Raw genomic sequence first — 10,906 nt, 5'->3', positions numbered from 1 at the left:
AGGGGGGAGGGGAGGGAGAAGTGGAAGGCTTCCAAGGGCCCACATCAACCATACAGGAATTTCTACTTTTAAAATTCTGGGTAAAATTGTATTTCCCCATTTCCCAGGCTGGGGTGTGGAGGTACCCAGGGAAGGGTCACAGCCAGCCTGTGGGACTTTGAATGCTGTTCCATCTCCCAGATATCATATTGAGTGAAGGGCACCAAAGACCTTCCAGAGCTGGTACACATTAATGAGATCACATTGGAGACATGAGGCAAAGCTCAAGATCATCATAGTTGTTCTCGTCTGGGCATACTATCGTTTAACGGAAGGAAGCATAGTCTATGACCAAGACCAGGTAAAACAGTTAAACAATGGTGAAGGGGCTACTGAAATTGGACTGAGCATATGAAGAACCACCAGTGGGAATCTATGCCACCAACAACAACCCCTAATATCTCCCCAAAAGAAGAATTGAGGAAAGTGTCTCTCTTGTAGTTAGAGTCCATTTTTATCAACTGTGCTATATAAATGTCAGAGTAAAGAATTGTGCTTATAAAATGAACCTTAGGTATGATCCCAGAATTCAAAAATGCATACCCTTTGTGACCAGCAGAGACGCGTCTTAATTTGGGTTAAACACTGGCAGAAATAGGAACCAAGAGATGGGCCAGACCCTCAGTGGATGATCTTCAGCCGTGACTTTGCAAAGTCTTTGCTTGCCCGGTATGGTTGTTAGACGACCTGATTGACAAGGTCTGGTCTAGTGATGACCTACCGGGACTCCTAAGTATAACTTTTTCTATCATTGCTGTTTCTCAGCAGTCAGTAGGTGTAAGAGAAAATAACCAGAGGAAGTGAATCACTTCCTGTGGTCATTCTTCTGCCCACAGTTGAGCTATTTTTAACAGTCCATATAAAAATCATAAATCCAACCCTGGGCGTGTGTTTTATTTAACAAGTGCCCAATAAGTTAGGTGGAGGTGGAGACAAAAATGGGAAGAATTGAGCCAGTGAGGAGGAAACCATTAAATAAATTCCCCCAGATAATGATAATCTCTATAGCTTTTTGGAAAACTTGTCACAAAGAACAAGAATAATCTTTTTAGGGTCACTTCTATGGTAAGTTCCCATTCCATATGGAAGAAACTAATGTGTAAAGCAAAAGAGCTGCCCAACTTTCACAGTGTCTGTAGTAAATTACTCAAAATATTCCAGCAACCAGCCAGGGTGACTTTTCAAAAACCTTTCTCTTTTTTATCAGTGCTATTTCTTTCCATTCAAATATGGTGGTATCATTTATCCAAAATCTGTGAATAATTAGACAAGGAATGTGAAATGATTTACTAAGAAATGCTTGGATATTAAGCACAATCTCACTCCAGCATTGAATGAGGGAGAGTAACAGCTTGGGCATCCATTTCAAAGGACCACAGACTGGGCAGCTTAAAACAACAGAAATTTATGTTCTCACAGTTCTGGAGGCTGGAAGTCCGAGATCAAGTTGTAGGCAGGTTTGGTTTCTTCTAAGAACTGTGAAGATAGACTCTGCTCCAGACCTCTCTCCTTGGCTGTAGCTGTTCATTTTCTCCCTGTGTCTCCACATGGCATCTTCCTCCTATGACTGTCTCTGTGTCCAAATTTTCTCTTCCTGTAAGGACACCAGTCATATTGGACTAGTGCCCACTCTGATGACCTCATTTTAGCTTAATTGCCTCTGTAAAGACCCTATCTCCAAACTGGGTCACATTCTGAGGCAATGGAGATTAGGACTTCAACATATGAATTTGAAGTGGGGCTTGCTGGGGGAGACACAATTGGCCCATAACAACAAACGAGTTTCTTTTATTGCATCGTGACTTTATCACATATCAGGCTTTCATAGTATTAAATATCTACCTAACACCTCTAGTCTGCCTTCCACTCATATCCCCCATGTAGATGTAGCCCACCCAGAGAGAGAAAACCCAACATAAATTCTGAACAGGATGCTGCTCCCTGGACCTGCCCACTGGAGGCGCCATTTTTGAGAGAACTTCTGGTCTAGGTGCTCTTCCTAACAACATCTCAGATGCTTCTAACACTAGACTTCAGACAGATCACAGACAACACTCAGAGGGCTATTTATAATTTAATATACACAACATATGATAAAATGAATTGTTCCACCATTTTATAATATGTTGAGATGTCTGCAGCTCTTTTCATCAATGGTCTAAAGCAGGAGTCTGCAAACCTCTTGATATGGCTTGAATCTGTGTCTCTGCCGAAATCTTGTTGAATTGCAATTCTCAATGTTGGAGGTGAGACCTGGTGAGAGGTCACTGGATCATGGGGGCAGATTTTCTCCTTTGTTGCTATTCTCATGATCGCGTTCTCATAGGATCTGGTTGCTTAAAAGTGTGTAGCACCTCCCCCCTTCTCTCGATCCTGCCTCTGCTGTGTAAGACAAGCCTGTTTCCCCTTCACCTTCTGCCATGATTGTAAGTTTCCTGAGGCCTCCCCAGAAGCCAAGCAGATGCTGGAACCGTGCTTTCTGTACAGCCTCAGAACTATGAGCCAATTAAACCTCTTTTCTTTATAAATTCCCGGGTCTCAGGTATTTCTTTATAGCAGTGCAAGAACAGACTAATACACCTCTTGTAAAGGGCCAGACAGTAGATATTTGAGGGTTTGCAGTACATCCAGCCTCCCCGAAACTTCTGAACTCTGCCGTTGTAACGTGAAAGCAGCCTTAGGCAACACGTGCATGAATGAGCGTGGCTGTGTTCCAGTAAACTTTATTTATGGACACTGAAATTTGACTTCTATGTATTTTTCATATGTCACAAAATATTCTGCATCTGATCATTTTCCAACCATTTAAAAGTGTAAAACTGAAATATTCCTTATATGATTCTTTTCCAACCATTTAAATGTGTAAAACCACTCTTAGTTCATAGGCCACTGAAAAACATGGTGGTTGGATTTGGCCAGTGCCTTAGGTTTGCTGAGCTTTGTCCCTGTTTGTTCCTGGTGAGCCATCGTCTGCACACTATGCCTGTTTCTTCCTTGAAGGCCCTAATTTATCCTTCTCCATCCATACTACTCAGCTCTCCCAACACAGCCTTGAATCCTTCTCTACTGATTTCCACAAGAGGCCTTGATCCTAATCCATTGTACCAGATAATAACTGCATGCCAGATAGGGAGGCTCCACCACCATCTTTCCAACAGGAGCTTTCCAAGTTTTTGCTTCCCTTTATCAGTGCCCCTTTTAGGATCAAGATTTCTTTGCTTCCTCTAGCCAGTGGGGTGGTGGTGAGAACCAAAACTTCTGGTGGTGGTCAGGGTAATTTTTTATGTTGAGAGGAGCTAAGAATAGCTTTCTTATTGAGCGAAAACATCAACACCATGATGCTTCCTACTAAATATTCTCCATCCCCTCTCTCCCTCCTCCTCCCTCCCTTGAGCAGCAACCCTCGCATTTCTCTTTGGCCATTTCATGTTCAATATCACCTTGCTTATTTGCCACCTTAGTAGAGCACCGGGCAGTACTCAGTAAATCCTCCCTAAACATTGGCCAAGTGCTGAAAACCCCTGGGATGATGGGATATCTGTACTGCAAAAACACTTCTTGAATATGAGGTCCCCCTCTACTATGTGCTTCAGGTAAATCCAATCCTCCAAATGAAGGAAAACAATTAAGAAAATATTTTAGGCATGAAATCATGGTACAGGTTTGGATGCCAGAAACTCTGTGACTGGTGATGTATTTTTCGTCCAAGTAATTAATTAATCAACAAGTGGTGATATGGTTTGGCTCTGTGTCCCCACCCAAATCTCATCTCAAATTGTAATCTCCATGTGTCACGAGAGGGAGCCGGTGGGAGGTGATGGGACTATGGGGGTGATTTCCCCCATGCTGTTCTCGCGAGAGTGAGACAGTCTCCTGAGCTCTGATAGTTTTAAAAGCAGCAGTTTGTCCTGTGCTTGCACTTCTCTTCCCTGCCGGCTTATGAAGAAAGTGCCTGCTTCCCCTTTGCCTTCCGCCATGATTGTAGCTTTTCTGAGGCCTCCCCAGCCATGAAGAACTGTGAGTCAATTAAACCTCTTTCTTTTATAAATTATCCAGTCTGTGGTATTTCTTTATAGCAGTGTGAAACGGACTAATACAATAGGGTATATGCACCCTGAGTGAGTATACATCAGAGGGTGTTTACTTTTCAGAGGAGGTACGAAGTTTTGTGAAACTCATTTTTCAGAGACTTGTAACTTTAATAGCATTAAAAAATGTAATGTGGATGCCAAAATTGGCATTGTCCCAATCACTGCAAATCAAGGTACTAATTAGTGTTTTCATCATTCTCCTATGCTACCCATATGTGAAAAATGAAGACGTCTACATGGGATGTTTTTCCCAAGGATCAAGCACCAAGGCTAAACAAAGATGCACTGCTTGATTGAGTTTAGACCCGGCAGGCACAAGACCACTGCTTCATCTCCATCTTGGATTGCAAAATCTTTCAGGACCAGGGCTGTTGGCTGAATAACCTGCTCCATGGTACCAGGATCTGCAACTGTTGGTGCAGATTGTGGACGGGTGTGTGTGGTGAGGCAGGGTGGCAGCTATCCTTGCACCTGAAAGAAGTTTGGTGACTCTCCTGGGCAGGTATTCTTCGAAGGGAGCAAGCCCTTCCAGCTGCAGGGGGACCCTGCACAGCAGAGTCCTCAGCAAGCCTTGGCATTGCTTGTGGGCAGCCTTGCAGCTCAGCTGTGTGCTCATGCCAGCTCCTCTAGATGATGCTGTAGTTGGATAGCAACTTTCTTCACTAGGTCACATGTTCAAGAGCAGCCCAGACCCTTCAGATGTTGCTTTGTCCTCCCTCTCCCAGCCTGCACAGCATCAAGCTACTCCTGGGGCCTGCCTGTCCTCTCTTCTGCACCTTACACAAGCTGGGAGCTGAGCTGAAGCAGAGCTGGTTTTAAAGCCCTGACCTCCATGAGGCAAGGACCACAAAAACCCTGGACCACAAAAAGCTAGGCTGCAGAGACAGGAACAAAACCAAGGGATGGCAGGAAGCTGACTGACATGTGGGAATCCATCAATGCCCCAGTCTTCCAGGTGGTGTGGGTCATCTCAGCCAGCAGCACTCCTCAAATGAGAATGAGACAGGTCACCATGGGTCACAGAGCCCCTCTACCAAAGAAAGAGAATAAGATCAAGGGGGCCTTTTGTAAAAAGGGAACATATGGACTGGCAAAATAAATCAGAGCTGGCCATGGGTAAGATCTTATCCCAAGACCATAGTCATCGTTCCTGTCACCTTGGCTCTAGAATAAAGCTCACACCCTCATCCCTGACTTCTGCAGACTAATTTAAAAAGATTAAGTAATATTCCTTATTGTTGCTATCAGGATGTGAACTTGGGGTGCAGCCACCCCAAAAGGGCTGTGCGGAATGGTATTGCTCTAATTCAAAGGATGAGAAGGAATTTTGGTTTTCATGAATTATATCATAGGGATTTTTTGTTTGTTTGTTGTTGTTGTTGTTGTTTGCCAAGAAACCATCCTGAGTTCCCTGGTCCTGAATTTGACCTCATTAGGGGTAGAGGTTGGAGCTACGTCCCTGGCAACACCACCCTCCCACCTGGAACAGCAGTGCTGCAGTGAAGAGGAGTTTCTCATGGTTTAGGGATAAAATGAACTGAAGAGTTCTCACCATGACTGCCTAGGCAGCTGACAGGGCCACAGTAACTGACTCTGGATCCCACGTTCCAGCTGAACACCAAGGTATGTCTTAGTCCACATGGGTGGCCATTGAAAGCACCACAGACTGGGCAGCTTAAGCAACAGACATTTATCTTCTCACAGTTCTGAAGGCTGGAAGTCCAAGATTAAGTTTCCGGCAGGGTTGGGTTGCCAGCCAGGGCTCTCTGGCTGGCTTGCAGATGGCACCTTCTTGCTGTGTTCTCACTTGGCAGAAAGGTGGTGGGGAGGGGGGACAGTGAGCCCTAGTATCTCTGTTTTAAAGGCCACATATCCTTTATCAGATCAGAACTCTACCCTTATCACCTCATCTAACCTTAATGACTTTTGGCCAGGCCCAGTGGCTCACACCTGTAATCCCAGCACTTTGGGAGGCCGAGGCGGGAGAATCACTTGAGGTCAGGAGTTTGAGACCAGCCTGGCCAACATGCTGAAACCCCATCTCTACTAAAAATACAAAAATTAGCTGGGCATGGAGGCGCGTGCCTATAACCCCAGCTACTCAGGAGGCTAAGGAACAAGAATCACTTGAAACCGAGACGCAGAGGTTGCAGTGGGCTGAGATCGTGCCACTGCACTCCAGCATGGGGGACAGAATGAGACTTCATCTCAAAATAAATAAATAAATAAATAAATAATCTTAATGACTTCTTTAGAGGCCCCATTGCCAAGTACCACCACGCTAAGGGTTAGGGCTTCAGCATAAGAATTTTGGAGAAACGTGAACTTTGGCTGTTGAATGCAGCCCCCATGCTCACTCCTGACTTCCTTAAACTAACCAAAAAAATTAATAGTATTCAACGTTATTGCTACCAGAGTACTAAACTGCCCAGGATGAGAACTTGGGGTGCGGCTCCCCAAATCCATAACAGATATGTGAAAAAAGCACCCTCCTGGATCACTTTCACTATTCATTCATTTACACGATTGTTCATTGACTTAATACTTATTCACTGGAGTGACCGAAGGCCAGGTGTGCTCCCAGAGGCGGGGATAACAGTGGTGAGCAAGGAGCCGCCATGCTCAGGGAGAAGTTAGACAAATAAAATGGAAAGACAGAAGAAAATAGAATGTGGCACATCCCACCATAAGAACAAGTTGGTTTTCATTTGTGCGCAACTTCACATTCTTTTTAGAGATGGGGTCTCACTACAATGCCCAGGCTGGTCTCAAATTCCTGGCTTCAAGTGATCCTCCCACCTCAGCCTCCTGAGTAGTTGGGATTACACACGTTTGCCACTGTCCCCAGCTATGTTGGTTTTGACATAATCTGGCCTGTAGCAGCTGCCTTTTCCCACTTCTTCTTTAAGCTTTTCCAAACAGATGAATATCTTTCAATTTTTGGAAAAGTAATATCCTCAAATTCTTCAGACTACTCCTCCCTTATCTGCAGAATTTAAACAATACCTCTTGCTTCTGTGTGTTGTTCATGGCATGTCATAACAGCCACAAGTACCTGAGCTGGATTTGAACAGAAAAGTGAGGATGATTGTAACATGAAAAAGTATCAAGATATTTACTCCGAGGCCAGGTATTGTGGCTCACACCTGTAATCCCAGAACTTTCGGAGGCTGAGGCAGGAGGATTGCTTGAGGCCAGGAGTTTGAGACCAACATAGCAAGAACTCATCTCTACAGAATATTTTAAAATTAGCCAGGCATGGTGGTGTGTGTCTGTAGTCCTTACTACTTGGGAGGCTGAGGCAGGAGGATCATTTGAGCCCAGGAGTTTGAGGTTGCAGTGAACTATGATTGCACCTCTGCAGTCCAGCCTAGGCAACAAGGGGAGAGACTTTGTCCCTTGAAAAAAAAAAGGATTTATTTTTTGGATAATTGTAAATTATCAAAGAGGTCATTGTTTCTTTCTTCTTTAATATCATTTTAATCAGTGGATCTCCACTTTTCCTCCCCAGATTTCTTGCTCTGAAAATGAAGAGTGGCAAAAGTAGAGGAAAAGACACTGGTGGGTACAGTCATGACAAATTTGACATTTCTAAACTGGGCTTGACAGTGGAACTTTGAAAATATTTATCTATCAGAAAATAGTTTCAGCCATGGGCAATTTGGTAAAAGGTTTAGTTGATGGAAAAACCGTAACTCAGTGTGACTGGCTTTAATGTAAGATGTTCTTGAAGGCCACAGAATCACCAGCATTTCCAACAACCTGGAAAATTTAGACCAGCTTGGAAAAATAACAGGGGGCTGGGGTCATAGCCAAAACACTGTGCAGGATTAGATAAATTTATGTGCTTTAGAGATTTGGATTTAAATATTAAATTATAAATGAAAGCAATGCTGAGGCTAAGTGTTTAAACAGGGCTCTCTGCCTATGTTCTGGTCTCTTTTGCCTCCAAAAGATTGGAATAACTTTCCAAAATAAGGTGTGCTGCTGCATCTATATATAGTTGTTTCCCATTTGCATTTCTCACAAAAGTATGTGCTCCTATGGCTCCTTTCAGTAGTTAAAAAGGACTCTGCCCTGTGGGTGCTGGCCTGTGTCTCAGTACTTTTGTGTGCCTTCCAAGCCCAAGACAATGACTTCTCTAAGAGGCAGCACTGCTCATCTGAGGTCCTTCCTCCTGCCACCCTGGCTGGTCTAGAGTTTCAGCCTCTGCACAGGCAATGGGCTAGGCTACTTGAAGTGCTGGGTCCATTCTGCCTTTTTCACCTGCCACGGCCCTAAAACGACTCTCTTCTTGAATTGTTTGGTGAACGCAATCAGATTTTCTCCAATTTTGTTTCTGTTTTCATACCAAAAATGAAGAAAGCAACTGTGTTAGTCCGTTCTCACAGTGCTATAAGGACGTATCCAGGACTGGGTAATTTATAAAGGAAAGAGGTTTAATGGACTCACAATTCCACACGGCTGGGGAGGCCTCAAAATCATGGTGGAAGGTGAAGGAGGAGCAAAGTCATGTCTTACATGGCAGCAGGCAAGAGAGTGTGTGCTGGGGAACTGCTCTTTATAAAACCACCAGATCTCATGAGACTTCTTCACTATCATGAGAACAGCACAGGAAAACCTGCCTCCGTGATTCAATTACCTCCCACCAGGTCCCTCCCATGACACATGGGGATTATGGGAGCTACAACTCAAGGTGAGTTTTTGGTGGGGACACAGCCACACCATATCAGCAACCCCCTTCCTGCAGAACAAACAAACCATCTGCAGAACAAAGGAAGAGTAAACCCAAGGCTTCATCATAGTGGTCCTCCTCCTTGCCTCTTTTTTCATCCCTCAAATTATACATGGAGTGGCATTAACCATTAACCACTCTTAGGTTTAAAACCCTCCTCCCTGTTGCCCTGAGAGTAATTTCCAAAAACATAGCATGGTGTGGAAGCCCCGCTCATCTTCCCAGTTCTAGAGTCCCCCAGTGCCCCCATCTTTGCTCTCTATTTCTACCGTAGCCAAGTAGGTTCTGTTTCTTTCTACCTTCCCAGGCATTGGAACATTCCAGGTTGGAGTGTTATTCTTAAAACTCTTGTCCCCCATTTCAGTTGGCCAACTCCCACTCATTCTGCCAGGGTTTTCCCTAACCATCCCCCCACTGTTGGCTTAAGTGGCCCCACCATGAGCTGTCATGCCATATCGCAGCGCTATTTTTGCACACTCCACTGTAATTGCGTTTGTACAGCTGCTCCCTGTTAGACTCCTGGAGGGCGACGGCTGTTTTGTGTTCTCTGTTGTGTCCTCACAGCCCCGCACAGTATTGAGCATATGATAAGTGTTGAACAAATACTTGATGAATGGATGAATACAATTACAGGAACCAATGTTTAAGTTGAGCCATATGAAATGGCTGCTATTTAACCATTTTTAACCTACAAACATGGCAGTTTCATGATTCTATCTAATGAACTAACTGTCTTAGGAATACTGTGCCCCAGCACAAAAGACTGCTTGAAGTTACCTCCAAAAGATGTAGGGGTCTAGGCCCCATGAAGAGAATCTTCAGATAACACAGGAGAGGACAAAGGTGGAAGGAAAAGAGGATTTTGTAAAAAGAATTGAACAGGCATTTCCAATCAATTATATGCTCAGAATTTTTCCTGGTCTCCCAAATATTGCCCCTCAGCCTTCCAAACCATCTGGAAAATTCTTTCTTCTGGATGAAGCATGCTCATGCCAAATGTGAACTCTGTACTCTCTGACAGTCACAAGGAAGACTGTCAAATCAGGCATCACTATTGAAAAAAAAGAAAAAAACTTTTTCTAAATGAGAAAATAATTCAATTTTATTCAGCTTTCAGAGAACTAAATAACCATGAGATTAAAATGCCAAATTGTGTACCACACTGTAGGCTTGTAAGTACTACTATTCAGAAAAACTGGATTCTAGGAGGAAAATGAAGCCCAAAATAAGAAACAAGAAAAAGTGAGATGGTCTAATTTGGGTGGAAGTTGAGAACATGCCATTCTTGCCATGAGTAATTGAGAGTTTGATGGTTAAAAAGAAAACCGACCTGATACTCTTCTCCTCCTCTGTAAGGAAGCCCATTAAGGGCATAAATCCTTATCAAATCCAACCCCTCTAACTGGGATTGAGGAAAAGCTGTCTTGCATAAGGAGGGCTGAGGGTGTCTAAGCAACAACTACAGTTCTCCCTGGTGTTAAGGTCTCAAGTTAATAAAATGAACAATTCTGGAAAATGCAAATAGAAAACCAATCCCAAAACTGTGACTGCCATGTTTGTACAGTGTATGGAATTCTTAAGTGTTGTGCATTCAGGCTGCACAAATTCTGTTTCAGAAAGATGCTTCCAAGAGGTAGGATCTATTCAACATAATATCATCCACAACACAGAAGATGCCCAGGGAATATCATTCAAAAATAAATCAGGAAAATCCACAATAGCCATTTATCATGCATTCATCAAGAACTTGGCTCTGGGGTCCAGAGAAACACAGATGAGGAAGCCGTAACTCTGGCCGCCAGGATTTTGCCTCTTGTGTGGGAGCTGAGCTGACAGAAGTTCCTGATGCCAAATGGGATGTACAGGCACAAAGCAAGGATATAAGGGGGCATTCTTGGTTAACTGCCAGGTGTGAGGAGTGAACCTGGCGTGCTTCGAGTCAAGGAAAGAATGGCAACTGATGGAAACTGGGAAGGTCTGTAAGACATCATGCAAGAGACAAAAGCTGATCAATGTTCAAAGGTTATGGAACCACTTCTCT

Source organism: Hylobates moloch, unplaced genomic scaffold (assembly GCF_009828535.3).
Source record: "Hylobates moloch isolate HMO894 unplaced genomic scaffold, HMol_V3 SCAFFOLD_14, whole genome shotgun sequence".
Taxonomy (NCBI): domain Eukaryota; kingdom Metazoa; phylum Chordata; class Mammalia; order Primates; family Hylobatidae; genus Hylobates; species Hylobates moloch.
Note: the sequence above shows the minus strand (reverse complement) of the source record.